Genomic DNA, 16,966 nt, shown 5'->3' with positions numbered 1-16,966 from the left:
GTGAGAATTCTGAAGCAAGGAATTTTTTTCAACAAATACTCATTTGTTGGGTATTTATGTTGTTAAGAACAGCCACGTACCATACTAAGTTTTTCACAAATATTATCTTATTTAATCACAAGAATGACCTTCTGAGAAAAATTGGCTTAGAGAAGAGATGCAAACACAAAACTGCCCCCTGTGGTCTCCTCCACAACTTAGGTTGGATGGAACTCCCATGGGAAATAACTCTTGTTGAAGATGAGCTAAGCCAAAAATTACAAAGCACACATGAAAACAACCATGACAGAAAATCATCCGGCACAATAAAGGAGAGAATTCATTTTCATTACAGATAATAGAGCGCTATGTGGAAATGATCCTATTTTCTAGGTGATGGAAATTGAAGTTTCGATAGTTGGTGACCTACGTTACACAGGCACTAAATGGAGATCCAAGATTAAAATCTAAACTCCAAAGACCAAGCTCTTCATCACTAGCCTGTACTGTTTTTTCTACAAATTAAATTTCTTACAAATGCAATAAGAACTTGCCAAACTCCGAATCTATAGATATCTCTAAATATAAATATAGATACACATTTCTGCCAATAATAGCCATAGTTAAGTTAAAATTACTAGTTAAAAGAAATATATTAAGCTCAGGGAAGTTCCTTTTCTCAGTGTAAGGTACACTTCTCATTAATTTCTTGCTCAGGTTTTCTTTTCTTCTAGTTTCCAACTTAGCTTGACTTTCTCTCCCCAGAGGCAGAAGCCTCAGGAATTGCCTGCTCTTCTCTCTCCAGATCCAGCAAGCCCTAAATGAACTCCTTGGCCTCATCAGAGGAGAGGTGTGATTTTTTTCCTCCAATCTCTGATAAGTAACCCTAAACCTTACTACCAACAGTGAGTATCCATGTTTTTCCCCTCAACATCTGTAAAGGAAAAAGTTCCAACTATCAGTCCTCTCCAAACTGAACTAAATCCTGTGAAAGAAAACATGGTGCCGTGGTCTGAACTTGACTTCCTCAGGTTTTCTCTAGTCAGGGTCGGTTTCCTTGGTTATTCCAGGCAGGGACCAGTTCGCCCGCTCATCCCTTTCATGTTCTGCCTTTGATAATACCTATCTACATCCAGCAAACTTTGGTTTGTTTTGATTAGAATAGTTGTTGGGACATAGTACTTAGTCACATCTATAGCCATTTACGTTATATTTCACTTGAACTACATCCTTCACCTTCTCACCATCCTGCATTGATGCTAACTCTTTGGCTTAACTCAGTATGGACTTGAAGATATTCTTTAAATCAGGGCCACCTCTTAACTGGTGGTTCTCGTTTTCCTCATCCCATGGAGCCCAGCCCTCTGCTCAGTCAGGTAGACATATTTGCTCTCTCACACCTGTTCCTCTCTTGCCTTTAAGCCACTGTAAATGTTCCTCTGCTCCTATCCTAGAATTTTCTCCTTTGCCTTTATCGCTAAAGGAATATTTTTATTTTTAAATAAGTATTTATTTTTAATAAATAAAAAATAATTTATTTTTTAAATGAATAAATTTTTTTTAATAAATAAAAAATAATTTAATTTATAAATTATAATTTATTTTTTTTCTTTCTCTGGAAAACTTTCACTTATGATTCATCCTCAAGGTCCCATTTAGGTCAGAAATGCTATGAATCCTCCTCAGAGCCTTCCAACCAGCTTCGGTTGGTTCTAACAGTTGGAGATCCCTAACAGTGCATCAGCAATCCACTCTCGCCTTGCCCTCTCCCCTGCGTGTGTAAATAGAGGCCTATGTTAGCCACCACCAACTGCATGAAGAGCACATTTCCCTCCGAAGGTCAATAGAATACACAGACTTTTCTCTGAAACTTCCTACCATCTTGGGGAGGAGAAGTGGAAGAGGAGAATCCTTGAGAAGGGAGCAAAATGCAGAAAGACTAAGTAATTACTCAAAACAGAACAACATTGGATTGTCAAAATAAAGCTTTTTTCCCCTTGCAATTTCTGCCATCCTTGGGACTGGGGTCTTAAGGGCAAGGAGAGAGCATTTAAATAACACAAAGAATGTTATTTATTTTTCCTGCACATCTGAGGAGTTGTGTATAGTTTGACCCATCTTCCACTGGTCGTTGGAAAGATTCAATGAGACAACATGTCAAGTGCCTTGCTCAGCATGTGATACTCAAAGTTCAATGAAAGTCAATTTATTCTCATTTATAAATTGATAGGAAGTCCTGACATTTTTAAGAGGATTTTTCTGCTGATGAAGACTCAGAACATCTTGCCTGACAGCCAGGGAAAAGATTTTCTTGGAAAAACCAGGGCCTCAAAGAGAAGCAAAAATAGAAATGAGAACAATAGGCATAATAGGCACTTTCCTTTTTCTCACCTCTTGCATTAGCCTGAATAAATGAAATATGTTAGTGGATGTGGATGGATTGTGAGTGGCTATTAAAGCCACTCCATGTCACCGCTATTTCTTAGGTTTTATGGCTAGTCACACAGCTCCTCCTCACCACCATTATGGTCTCAGTGTAGGGCTTTGATGGCACTCACTTTTTACTGCCAATTAGGAAAGGGACTTTCCCCTGATGTGTCATCCTGGCTCCATAAAATTCTCTGAAAGAATCCTTTGAGTCTTGTTGGAATGGGGCTCTTCACAATGATGCCAATGGAGACACATAGCTTTTTACGTGATTTGCTCTCAAAAACACCGTTCAAGGGGCCGGCCCGGTGGCGCAAGCGGTTAAGTGCGCGCGCTCCGCTGCGGCGGCCGGGGTTTGCTGGTTCGGATCCTGGGCGCGCACCGACGCACTGCTTGGTAAGCCATGCTGTGGCGGCGTCCCATGTAAAGTGGAGGAAGATGGGCACCGATGTTAGCCCAGGGCCGTCTTCCTCAGCAAAAAAAGGAGGAGGATTGGCGGATGTTAGCTCAGGGCTGATCTCCTCACAAAAAAAAAAAAAAAAAAAAAAACACTGTTCAATACAAAAGATAAAAGAAGATAATGCCTTATCGGCACACTTTACTGATCCTGGCTGTCCTGTGGGTTGCATGATCAGCATTTGATGTTGTTGATGACTTATTCTCAATGTAAAGTCACAAAATAAAAGTTGAACAAAATTAATTATGTCCAAGGTTGGGCAGAGCCATTGGGGAGGAAAGCTGTGTTGGGAGAGCATCCCTTGTCACATGTGTCAATATTTCCTTCTAATCTCTATGGAGCCTGGAGCTCTGAGGATGATGCCTGACTGAAACATTCTTTTTAATTTGTAGGACTGATAATTATGCGGAAGCTCTTCCCAAGGGAGTGTATCAAATATCAAATATGGTCTCAGAGGTGAAATTACATTATTTCCAGCTGAGGATTTTTTTCCTTAAAGGTTTGAATATAGCTGAAACATGATTCAATATATTTCTATTTTTTGAAATTTGGGTATATCTTGGGATTATTCGGGTTTCGATTTTGTAATGTGGGGACTTTAGCCGTCTAGTGATCATGTAATTCCATCCCAAATGAGAGAACATTTGATAGGATATACTTTTTGGGTCAAGCAGTGGTCTGAGAGATGTCACAATCTTAGAGCTTTTCTCTGGACTTAAAAAATATTTTGGGGAATAATAGATGTAATAGTTGCAATCAGCACTTATCCAGAATTTTGGACCTTGTTGCTGTTGTCTTTCATCTCATGAACATCGATTTTCAAACTTGCATAGCTATTTCTTACTTCTGAAGTATACATTTGAAGATCAAATGCAATAACATTTGTAAACGAACTTTCAAATAAATAACATACTTTACAAACTCAAAATTCTACTACAGAAAACTGGTACCCGGTGCAGTCAAAGAACTAGGGAGCTTAATGAGAAAGTGTGGCAAAGACCATATGAAATGGGAAAGGAACCAACTAACATTTTTTGATACCTGAAGTAAGCCAGGTACTTATCACTCATGATCTCATTTAATCTTTAAACAATCCTTGCTGTCAATTCTCTAGTTTCAGAACTGCAAACCTAGAACTGTGACTCCAAAGCCAAAACTTTTTACGTGGATCTACCTAGCACAGCATAAAGGTATCAGACTGGTCAATGAAGAACCTTCCTATCATTTGTTGGTTAGACTTTTCCTGGTAGTGACATGACAAGCTTCCAGAGTACTATTTCTGAGTTATACAATGTGGAAAATTCCCAGTTCTGGAGGATGGTTAACTTTGATATCAGTTCCATAGTCTTACTTTTTCCATATTCATTTTTTTATTAAAAATTATGAAATGTTTCACATATCTAAAAGAAAATATAAAGTATATGAAAGATACAAAAATTATGACACAGACTAGACACTCACCCTCCAGTTTAAGACATAGAGTATTATCAATATTAATTTAAGACATAGAATTAGTTAAGACAGAGAATATTACCAATTTTTAAGACCCTTGTGTATCCTTCTGCAATCACAACTTACACCTTTCCCCAAAGAGGGATCTACTAACCTGAATTTCTAGTTTAGTGTTTTCTGACTTTTCTGTATTGTTTTATATGTTTTCATATGTATGGCTCCCTATACAATATAAGTTTTAGTTTTAATGTTTTTGAACATGAAATCAATAGTATCTTATACTGTAAATTCTTCTGATACTTGTTTTCAGCTCACAAAATTGTTTTTAAGATTCATCCATGTTGTTACATGTGGATGGAATTCATTCTTTTTCACTGTTGTTTCAAATAGCTTTGTATGAATGAACCATAATTTATTTATCTATTCTATTGTTGATGGACATTTGAGCTTTTGTTCTACACTATTATGAATATTGCTGTTATGAATAGTATTTATATGTTTCCAAGTCCATTTTTATATAAAATGTTTCTTTTGGAGTATAATCTAGGAGTAGAATTGTTGCTTCATAGATTATATAAATGTTCAGGTTGACTAGAAAATGCCAAATTGTTTTCCCAAGTAGTTGTTTCAATACATCCTCCTATAAGCAAGACATAAGAATTCCTTTTCTCCACATTCCTGCCAGCAATATATCAGACTGATTTGCCAATATTATTGTGGTTTAAATTTGTATTCTTTGATTACTAATAAGGTTGAAAGTCTTTTCATATGTTTGTCATTTATATTTATTTTATTAAATTCCTTGTATCTTTTGCCCATTCTTCTATTGAATTATATTTTTTTCTTATTTTTAAGAGGTTTTTTTCTAGATACTAATCCTTTGTTGGTTATACATGTGCAAATATCTTCCCCCAGTCGTGGCTTGCCTTTCCACTTTCTTTAAGATATCATTTGATAAACAGAAGTTCATAATTATAAGGTAGCCAGACTTAAAAATCTTTTCTTTATGGACCACACTTTTTGTGCCCTGTTTAAGAAATCTTTACTGATGTGAAGTTAAAAAGATATCATTCTATGTTTTTTTCTCTAAGTTTTATCTTTCAGACTTACCTATATTACATGTTGAGTTTTAACAGTTTGTGTCTAGCATAAATAATTGAGCTGGATTTATTTTTTTTCTAAATGGGTATCTAATTTTCCCAACTATTTATTGAACAGTCTAGTCTTTGCTCACTGATCTACAATATTGCCACTCTCATGCATAGGTTTATACATTCAGTCAACTTTAAAAGGTATTTATTGAATGCCTAATATGTGCTAGGCATCGTTCTAGATACAGAAACTCACATACATGTGAGCTCTGTATTCTGTTCCATTCATCAATTTGTCTATCTCTTTGTCAGTATCAACTGTCTTGATTACTATAGTTTTATGTGAGTTTGGTCTTTCTCTCATGGTTAAATGATAGTTTGGGTATAGAATTCCAGGTTGTAAATAATTTGCTGTTAGATCTTTTGTTCAGATCCACTGTTCCATTGCCTTTTAGTATCCACTAAGGCTGTTGACAAAGCAGGAGGCATTTGACCCTCGATCCTGTGTGTGAACGATATATACACCTTCTCTCTGCACCCTGGAAGGCTTTACAATCTTTTTATTCTCAGTTTCCTGGAATAGCATGATGAGATATCTTGATGTGGGTTTATTTTTATTCACTGCTCTGGGTACCTAAAGGACTCTTTTGATTTGGAATATCATGTTCATTTTTTCTGAAAAAATTTCTTGTATTATTCTATGATGATTCTCTCTTTCTGAAGAACCTATTAATCAGATATGAAACCTGGACTTGATCTCAAATTTTCTTATCCTGCTTCCCCTATTTTCAATCTCTTTTTTGCTAAAACTTTATCTTCCAACATCTTTTTTGAGTTTTCCATTTACGCTATTATATTTTTACCAGCGAGTACTGTTTTTCTGTCTTTAAATATTTTTCTTTCATATGTTCTTCTGTTCTTATTTCACAGATGCAGGATTTTCTCATCACTGTGAAGATTTAATGATAATATTATTATTTAAAAAAACCTTCTTCTTACAACATAGTCTCTATTTTCTTCAAATTACATTTTTCTGTATGTTTGCTTTAGCCTCTGTCTGTAATGTTACAGGTTATCTTGAGGTGCCTTGGAGTTCTTGTCTGTCCACAATGCTTAATAGTGGGACACTAAAAAGCTGACTTAGACCTCTTACTCTGTGTATGTGCATGTGCCTGCTTGTGTGTGTGCGTGTGTGAAGCAGTGTTGTTAGCAGTGAGTTTCATTGTAGGGTGGGATTTTAATTGTGATTACAGGAAATTTATTAATCCATTTGAAAACAATGGACATATTTGCAATTTTGAGTTTTTGCAGTTAACAAACAAGATTTATTTCTTCATTTAAGTCTTTTAAAATATATCTCAATATTAGGTTTCAGAATTTTTCCTGTAGAGATATTTCACATTCTTTAAAAAATATATTCTTATGTACCAGATATTTTTTATTGTATTACAATTGGTACATTTAGAAATTCATTTTCTAAATTTTTGTTGCCAGAGCATAGAAATAGAATTGATTTTTACAGGTTGACTTTCATTAAGCAAACTTGCTAAACTCTCATTAATTTTAATAACTTATCGATAGATTCATTTAGATTTCCTAGATACATGAGCACATCTTCTGAAGATGTTATCTTTCCTCCTTTCCAATCCTTATGTATTCTATTTATTTTTCTTATATTACCATGTTGCTGAGAATTCCCAGTTGCAATACTGAATAGAACTGGTGATAATGGACACCCTTGTCTAGTTTCTAATCTCAAAGGCAAGTTCTTAAGGTTTTATCTTTACTTATTAATTCACTTCTTGCACATAAGTATTACTAGATTGGGGAAATTTCTTTTTTCCTATTTCCTCAGACTTTCTGTAATGAATGGATATTAAGCTTTTTGGAGATTTTTTTGCATTTATTGAGAGGATCATATGAATTTTCTCCTTTTATCTGTTAATATGGTGACGTGTTGATTAATTTTATAATGCTAAGCTAATATTAAACTAACAGTCCTATTTGAAATCCAACTTGATATAGCATCATTCACACATTTATTGGCTTTCATTTGCTAATATTTTATTTCTAATTTTTTCAAGCTATGTGCACAATTTCTCAGGAATACATTTTTTCCCTCCCTTTTCTTCCTTTCATTCTTTGTCTTTCTTTCCTTTATTACATTCTCTTCCATTGCCCTCTCCTCCCCCCCCTCCTTCTTTCCTTCCTTCCTTCCATTCATCCTTCTCTCTGTCTTTCTTTCTTCCTTCTTTCTGAGCTCTGACTGGTTCCAAAGCAACCTTCCCTGCAGTTCTCTGGGGTGGGATTCGGAGGAAGGTGCTATGGATTTAATTCTGGTTCATGATTATCCAGAAATTATAGCCATTTGGGGCCCAACTTAAAATGTGAAGGTCTCTTATAAGACTCCTCACCTCTGTTTGTGCCTGACCTGGACTTCTGTCACCTTTGTCTAGCTAGATCCCATCTGAAATCCGGTTTCTTGGTATTGGCACAGGTTCTCAGGATAAAATCAGGTTAGTGCTCCTTAGGTATCCACTTTTCCTCTTAGGGTTCCAACTTTCTCCCCAACACGGCCTGGCAGTCTCCAGTACCTGCCAGCAATTCAAGGCTTTTAAGGTGATTTAGGACTTTGTATATATTATCTAGCATTGTTTTCAGCAGAAGTGTTGATGTCAATAACCTATTGCCAGAAACAACGTATTTACAGTATGTTTTTAATGATTCCTTTAACATTTTTGTTGTTTTATAGCAAAAAGTTTTCAGGAAAACTGTCCTTGGTATTGCCAAAAGAGAAAATCTCCTTTTTTTCAGTTTATCTATTGAATGGGGGAGCTCTATATGTATTTGCTGTAAATACTATCATTTGAAAGTATAAGTGAGCACCTTGGGGGCACTCTGAAGAGCTGGATCTGGTTGTCCATTCACTCCTCTTAGTGCTCTTTTTGGCAAAACATATGGGATCTTAAAACTTCCTCTCATGTTCTGGGCCCTTAGGGTAGCACTGGGTTGCACAGCTCTGGTTAATATTAATATGATTGAGGTCATTTTTGTACTACAGAAAATTTTTCTCCAAAGTGTAGCTCATAAAAGGGATTAGGATGAAAATGAGCACAGTTAGACATAGTTTCAAGTGAATATTCAAAGGAAGGCAGCCAAAATGCTTTCTCAGCAATAGGCTGAGCTGGTCTTTCATGGACTTTGATCTGCGCTTTGATTGTGTTCGTCCATGGGGTTACAGGCAGTCTGTTCTTGACTTATCTCTCTGGCACTTGGAATACTTTTATTCTGGCTTAATTTAGAGTTTTAAATGTCTCTTTCTGCTCAGTATTCACTATTTTTCCATTTTATATTTACACATTCATATGTGTATTATGTAACTATAAATGTCTGCTTTGTTTTGGAGGATGATGCTCCCGGAAGTGGAGGCAACAAATGAATGCTATTCTGGATGAAGAAATAAATTTATACCCACTAGCAATTCATGCAAAGAGACATGCAGAGTATCACACATAGAAAGAGACCTCTTAGATTTGTTTCTAAAGCCTCTCTGGATGAAACCTCTTGTTTTGTGCCTGTTGACTGAAAGTTCTAACAAATGTTTGAATTGCTTGAGCCTAAATTTTGTTTTTATTTCTACCCACTTTAATTTCCTAGGACAAGAGAATGCTTTTGTGTGTAGATCTACTTATATTTGACAATGGCTTGGATAGTAAGTTCCTGGTAGCTCCACAGTGGTTCATACCCCTGTGTCTTTGCCCATGCCTCTCTCTCTTAAATTCCCTTTCTCCCCTTTCTACCTGACTAATTCCTTCTTATCCTTCACAAGTGCTCTGGGAAACCTCCCTTGATTTTCTATCTGTGTAGGCTTGTACATGTGCATCCTTCTCAGCCTGTACTTGTTCTACTACGTTGTAGCTAACAGGTAAGATACTCAGGCTATAGAGCCACATTACCCAGACTCAAACCTACGCTCCATTAGTGACAAAGTGTGTGGCCATGGACAAAATACTTAACATCTCTGTGCCTCAATGTTCTCTTCTGTAAAACAGGTTAGTAATTTCCAAAAGATTCAGTAAGATAATATACACAGAGAACTTATTAGAGTTGGCACTGAAGAGGAACTCAGTAAATGTATGCTATTATTTTTCAAAGCTCTTATCATATTGTGTTGAGATCATTGGCTAACTTCTATGAGATCCTCACATCTTCTGTCCCCAGACTGAGTTCTCTTTGAGGTCAGAGATTGCCTTTCATCTCTGTCTTCTCAGCACGTGGCATGGTGCCTAACCCATGGCAGATTCTCAGGAAGAACAGGACCAAGGAATGAATGAATCCTTGGTTCCAGAGCTCGCAGGAGTGTTGCCAGAGGTAACAGTACTATATTTATGACCCTAAATTCCTGTCACATGTCTCCTCCAAAGGGTTCTGCTGGGTGGACTGTTGTGTAAGACTTTGTCATCATTTGTGGCCAAAGAAGTTGTGAATATCAATGATGGAGGTGTGTGGGTATCTATTTGCTTTGTGTGTGTGTATGACACAGAGAGAGAGACAGAGAGACAGAGATAGAGAGAATGTAAGTTCCTCACGATAGCCAAACCTGCCTGTAGCAATTAGCTAAAAATTAGTTATGGCCAAGAATTTTTAAAGAAATGTTTACCAACCTTCTCCAGTGCATATTCACAAAGACACGGGTTCAAGTCAACAGCAGACATAGAATCTGCACCCTTATCCCCTTTCACAGGTTACCGTAGTAGTCACTCCAAGACGGAGAGTCATCTAGCCATTTTGTGAAGACGTAGACCCATGGGGTCAGAGTGTGGGGCAGAGAAGACCCTCCCAAGGATGGCTGAGTGAGGAAAGGCTCTGCCAGTACAGCAGATACTCTGGATGCCCCTCTCCTCTTGCAGAAAATTGCCATCCAAGCACCCACAGTGTGAAGGTATGTAAGCTCTGAAAGAACGTGCAGAGTGCATTGGAGTCCATCAATGTTCACCCACAATCTCTATCACTGTCTTCATGGATCAGGGTGAGGCCTCTTGCTGAGCATCATGAGACCAAGCAGAGAGTCAGGGAGGGAGCCTGGACAGAGAAACAATTACGTTGTTTATGCTGACAACGTGGCTGGAGCAAACGTTGTGTGGGTCTCAATGAACAGCGACCTCCTAGTGATCGCCATTATCTTTTCTTTTCCTTTCATCACGCTTTGATTTTCTCATAGGCTTCTAGGTATTTAGAAATCTTGGTTCAGATGATGCCACTTTACTGAGGTTGCCCCGTTGCTGATGGAGGTTTGCGTTCTTAATGTTTGTTTTGCTCTCTGTTCTTGTCATTGCCCCACCCCAGCAGCACCCTCAAGGGGTGGCAGCACCTCAAGGTTGAGAAAAGGCTGGGCTTGGAGTCAGAGACCCGCTCCATCCTCCTCCTTGCCCTGGCTGTCACTCAGGTGTGGTGTTGGGCAAACGCTTAACCCTTTGGTTTCAGATCTGCACAGGGGATGGGGCTCTCGTATTGTCTGCCTGCTTTCCTCATAGGATTGTGCAGAGGACCAATAGCAAGTAAAGGAATTTTATTATTGTTATAAGGCCCCCTACTCCCCCCGGCTTCTTTGACATATGAACTTGCTTTAATGTGTTCTGCCTTTCTTAGGGAAAAGCTGCGGCTTTAGGGATAGTGACAAAAGCAGCACTTCTCAGTGGATAGGTCAAATTATTATTTTTTTTAGAAAGTAAGAATCTCCCAACACATTCCAAAAATTCACTGCATTTGAATCCCTTTTCAGCTTCAAAGTCTTTCTTGATTAGCTGGGAGGAGTTAGAAAAAAAACGTGCTACCCTTTGTTTTCATGTCTCTGCCCTTAAACATTCTGTTAAGGAAAGAAAGAGGTTTTAGACTATTTCATGTGTTTTGTTCAGATATTATTCCTGGGATCATTAGGAGTAAAAGATATCAGAAATCCCAAAAGGGAGCATTTTGCAGACTAGAAGAACCTTGTATGTACCTGATATAATTAATTCTTTACAAATCTGAGTTCTTTCAGACTTCTGGCTTGTCTAAGGCAAAATCAGGCTTTATTAATCTTTGAATTACTTCATAATAGGGGATTAATCCTGGTTTATTAAATTAATATGTGCATTTACAGAAACATTGCCAAAAGAGTAGATTTATGCTTTGAATCCTGTAGCTCTCTTTAAGTTCTCAAACTTTTAGAAAAAATTTCTTGAGCTGCTATAGTGGGCTAGAGTCTAAGGCAGAGAAAACCCTGACCCTTTTCTGAGAAAGCCTAATTACTTGGGAGAATGTGGAACAAATACGCAGGGTATGCACTGCACTGTGGGGCTGCAGAAGGAGGAGAACCTAACTCTTCCTGGGTGGGTGTGCAAAGGGTCAGGCAGTGTTCAAATATGCAGTAGAATTTGCCAGGAAGACAAGGAGCCTCAGCAGGCAGTCCAGAGAGAAGGAGCAGCTTGGCCAGAAGACCAGAAACCTGAGACATCTGCAGTCTCTTTTGTTGGAGTGGATTTCTGCCATGGCTCCTTTAGGGGGCTCTAGCTGGCATTCCACACGCTGTCACAGGGAGAAATTTCTGACTGGGATGCCTGAAGCAATGGCGTATACAGTAATGGCATTGATAAAAGCCCAGGATCTCTTTAAAAAAATTGTGAGACATTATGATAGCAGTATTGATTTATTATACAAAACTAGGAACAAAAGACTTACTGTACATTAAGAGAATAAAATAATCACCCATGATACTTTCATTCAGAGATAATTGTTAGCATTTTATATTTTCCTTCTTTCATGAGTATTGTTTTATTCAGCTGTGATCAGACTATATATACAATTTTTATATTTTTTTCTTAGCAGTTTTCAATGTTACTAATCTTTCTCTTAAAAATTCTTGTTGAAGGCTGCATAATATTCCATAGTATTTGTGTATCTATATTGTTGAGAGCCAAGATCTGTTTCTGGTGTTTTGCTATTAGGAATATCATAGTGGCTAACATCTGTGGCATTAATCTTTGTATTTTATATTTTCCTTTAATATAAATTCCATGAGTGTGAAATTTCCTGGATTAAAAATTGTTATAACTTAAAGCTCCTTCTACACAATGCAATGCAAAATTATTTTCTGAAAATGTTAAACCTGCTTGCATTCCCCAAACTGTGTATTTGGTGGCTATTTCATGGTAGTCTCGCCTGTTGAAGACATTCTCAATTAAAAAATATTCTATCAGTTTTTTTCAGTAGGCAAAAATGCCACTTTATTAAAAGTTTCACATTTGTGGTCTTAAGGTATTTAAATGTTTTTCAGATATTTATTAGCATTTTCTCTTGTGACCTATATGTTTATATCTTCTACCTTTTTCTGTTAGGAGATGGGGGAGCAGATGGGACAAGGTTAATATTTTCTTATGGAATTATATGGATTTTAGATATATTGCCACTTTGTTATATTTAACATAAATATTTACATATAGTTTCTTGATTACTTTCCAAATAGGTTTATCTAAAATACAGACATTTAATATTTTTATGCTGTCAAATACGTCAATATTTTAAGGTTTTTTTTGGATTCCTTTTAAGACTAGAATGTCCTTTCCTACTTGAAGAACAGATGAATATTCAACTACATTTCTTTCTGTTTTTTATGGCTTCATTTTGACATCTAACTTCTTAACCTATCTGGAATTTATTTGGATAACGTGGCATGAGAATTGAACAGATCATTTCCCAAATAGCTAAAAAATGGTCTCAGCACTGTTTACTGAGTGCCTCTTTCTTTTCTCCCTGATTTGTGATTGTACGTTAATTTCCTATATGACTAGCTCCTCTTTCCTGGTTATATATCGCTTCATAGATTTGCCCATCCATTTTCATACCAGTGCCATGCTGATTAGCTTTATAATGTTTTAACATCTAGTGATGCCATTACTTTTTTCAATTTTTTTCTTAGCTATTCCAGATGAACTTTGGAATCATTTTGTCAAAATATTTAAAAACACAGTTGGGATTTTGATTGGGAACAATTAAATCTTCAAATTAACTTGGAAAGAATTGACACTCCTTAGTAGTTTGTTGTCTCATCTGGGAACCTGGCTTGTCTACCTATTCAAGCCTTTTTTATATCTCTTAGTAGTTTGGTAGATTTCTTTTCCCCATGCAAGTATAACTCTGACTTTACCTAGTATCTCCCTTTTCCTTAAAAAATCTAAATAAGTTGTCACTTAGATTCCAAATTTACGACTTATGGCAGTTCAATGTCCTCCCTAAAATATTTGCAGCAGCGTTGTTTTTATGTTTACTTCTGGCTCTGAGCACATGTCTAAGCTGACTGAATAAACTCAATCTGTGGATCATTTGCCATCTTATCTTGACTGCCCATATTCTGTACCCATTGACCTGGATGTGGAATTCGATCTCATTCTCTGATTTACATACACATATGCATGCACACACACACACTTACATACTCTCACACTTACACACTCACACACAAATTCGTGTGCTCACTCATACACAATCTACTCTCAAAAGGCATTTGTAGATTTGGCTAAAAGATTGGGGGGACATAAAATTGAACCTTAAACACTCAGGTTGTTTAAAACTTTTAGGCTATCCTGCCTTGTTCATTAGCAGTTTCTTGTCCCCAAATGCCTCTTTATTTATTATGCAGAACAGTTCAGGTATCTCTTTTGTTTCTTTTTCCTAAATCTCCTTGCCCTCATGGTTTCCCTTTTCCTCCAGCGACTCAACAAGATATTGTCCCAAATAAAGACAGTTCTGTCCCTAATCCAGGGCCAGATGTAAAAATGATATCCCCAGCAATATATATTTTCACGTTTCTTGTTGGGCTTATTCCCATATATTTCATCTTTTTAGTTGCAATTAAGAATGGACATTTTTATTTTCTTTTAACTAATTATTGGTAGCATTCATTAAATCTTAAAAATTATATACTCATTTTATATCCTGACACTTTTCTAAACACTCTTATCAGTTCTAAGAGTATATTTTTAAAAATCTATAATACCAATGGTAATTAAAAGACTCTCCTGTTTTCTAATAGCTGGATACCTCATTTTTGTTTTATGTCATATTATAAAATATGGATATTGTGTGTGTGTGTGTGCCTGACCACTCTCCTTCAGTATCAAACATTCTCTAATATTTATAGAGTAATTTTATGGAAGAGATGATATAAAAGTTATAGACAGTGGCTATAAAATTATGTTCCCTGATTTTTCTCCCATAATCTCAAGGTACCACTTAAAATGTTTGGTTTTAAAGCCACTTTCTAGTGAAAAGAGGTCACTAATGGTGCTTCATAGTAACAGCAATAGACTTTTTTCTTTCTTGCTGATTTCAGAACTGTAAGCTGCCAATCGGTCTTCCAAAGAAAGAACCTTAAGTGTTTAACCTTTTTTTTGTTCAGAGCTTGTTTTTCCAGCGATAGCACCATCATTTCTCATTATACATGCCTGACATGAGATTTCTAACACATAACTTTCACGTTTCCTTGACTTTGTGATAATCCTCTATTTTAACAATGGTTAAATTTGGGGAATAGTAATCATAAGTATTAAACTATATTTTCTCTTTTCGTACTATAGTCTAGCATTAGTATTTAAAATATAAAACTTAAAAACTAACTTAAAGGGCTCGATCCTTGCAAAGTTGGCACTTTGAACCAATTTTCCCACTGAGGGTAACTAGAAAAGCTGGAAAAAAAAGTCTACTTTAAGAAATGAGTGAACTAAAAGACAGTAAAGTATTCCTGGGCAAAGATCTGGAAAAAGTCAAATCTATTTGTAGCTCTTTTTACCCCTAGACACATCTACTGATTCCTGAGAAGCCTGCCAATAGGCTGAAAAACTAACCAGAGTTTTTGGAAGCCTTGGAGGCTGGTGGGACAGACACTGGAGAGAAAAGGCTGCCAAGGCATAAGGGCCTAGGGAATCCCTCTTCCTTCAGATTAACTGAGGAAAGGCTAAAATCTGCAGGTAAGAGGGAACTAGGTGAACCAGAAATAAACAGGTTTTCACAGGGACTGCTGCCCAGATCTAGTCATCTCATGCATGAAACTGCCAGAAACAAATGGAAGTCCTCTTTGGAAAAAAAAATTATTCTAGTCCTTAATTATTTCTACTTTTTAAAAGGTGTAATGTATAGCACACAGCCAAAAATACCTAGAAACATGAGAAGAGACAATGTGAACAAACTCAGCAGAAAAAATGGACAATAGAAATACACTCACAGAGGCTCTACGTGTTTGAGTTAACATACAGACAGATGTTAAAATAAACATGCTTACTATATTCAAAGAAATAGAAGGTAAGATTAAAAATTTCAAAAACTGGAAAATATAAAAAAGGAATGGCAGATTGGGGGGAAAAAGAGCCAAATAGAAATTCCAGGGCTGAGGGAGGAAGTCAAGATGGAGGAGTAGGTGGACTCTGAACTCACCTCATCCCGCGGACACAGCCAATTTACAGCTACTCGTGGAAAAATTACCCCTGAGACAGAACTGAAAACTGGATAAGAGGAGCTCCTGCAACAACGGACAATCCTAACTGAGGCAGAAGAGGCAGAAACTCCCTTCTGGAGAGGAAAAACGCTGCTTTCGCAAGCCGCCGCGCCTCACGGCCGCCGGGGAGCAGCCCAAAAGTATGCAGCCCTCCCTGGAGGAGCGGGGCCCTGAGCTGGAGCGCCCCCGCTGTGGGCATTTTGTGGACCCAGCACAATCAAGATGAGTGGCAGAATATCTGACTTTGCCTGCTACTAAAACATTGGGGAATACCCTCAGAAAAGCTGGTTCACAAAGAAATTAAAACCGGCTCTTGAAGGGCCCACGCGCAAACTCACCCATTTCAGAAAGCATCCTAAAATCACCAGAAAGAAAGGTGCACAGTGCTTTGGTGAAAAGAGACTCACCTGATAGGCCCTGAGTGCATCTCGGTGAGAGGTGAGACCTCTCCAGGGACTGGGACATTGGCGGCGGCCATTGTTGTGGCCTGGTGTGGGCGAGCTGACACAGATGCCATTGGAGTTCTCCCTGAGGCCTGCTAGCCCAGGGTCTGCCCCACCCGCTAGAGCACCGATTTAATCCAGCTCAGCCAGGGCAGGCAGCCCACCCTAGAGACTGGCCCCACCCAACAACAAGCCCTCAAGCAACTTGTGGGCCTGCATAGATTGGTGACTGGATTCTCTGCAGCCTGGCAACTGAGCCCACTTCAGTGGGGCAGGGCGTGCACAAGGAGCGGGTGGAGAGTGTGGGGTGGTGGCAGAGTGTGTGGGGCTCCTGCCATGGAGAGACTGGGTCCGCTTTGGGAGGTCGGGGCGTGCACACGGGGCAGGACTGTGTTGACTGTGTGTGTGGACCTGTGGGCAGCAGGGCTTGTCAGCTGCAGAAGACCTGTGCTTCTCAAAGACCCAGATAGGGGGTTTGCCCCACCTTCCAAAGCCTGAAACAACTGGGTGCTCCCGTGCCTGAGGCCAGCCCCACCCAGCTGCAATCCTCACAGAGCTGACAAGAGACCTAAAGGCTGGAGGCTTATAG

The sequence above is a fragment of the Diceros bicornis genome, chromosome 7 (assembly GCF_020826845.1).
Source record: "Diceros bicornis minor isolate mBicDic1 chromosome 7, mDicBic1.mat.cur, whole genome shotgun sequence".
NCBI classification, from domain to species: Eukaryota; Metazoa; Chordata; class Mammalia; order Perissodactyla; family Rhinocerotidae; genus Diceros; species Diceros bicornis.
Note: the sequence above shows the minus strand (reverse complement) of the source record.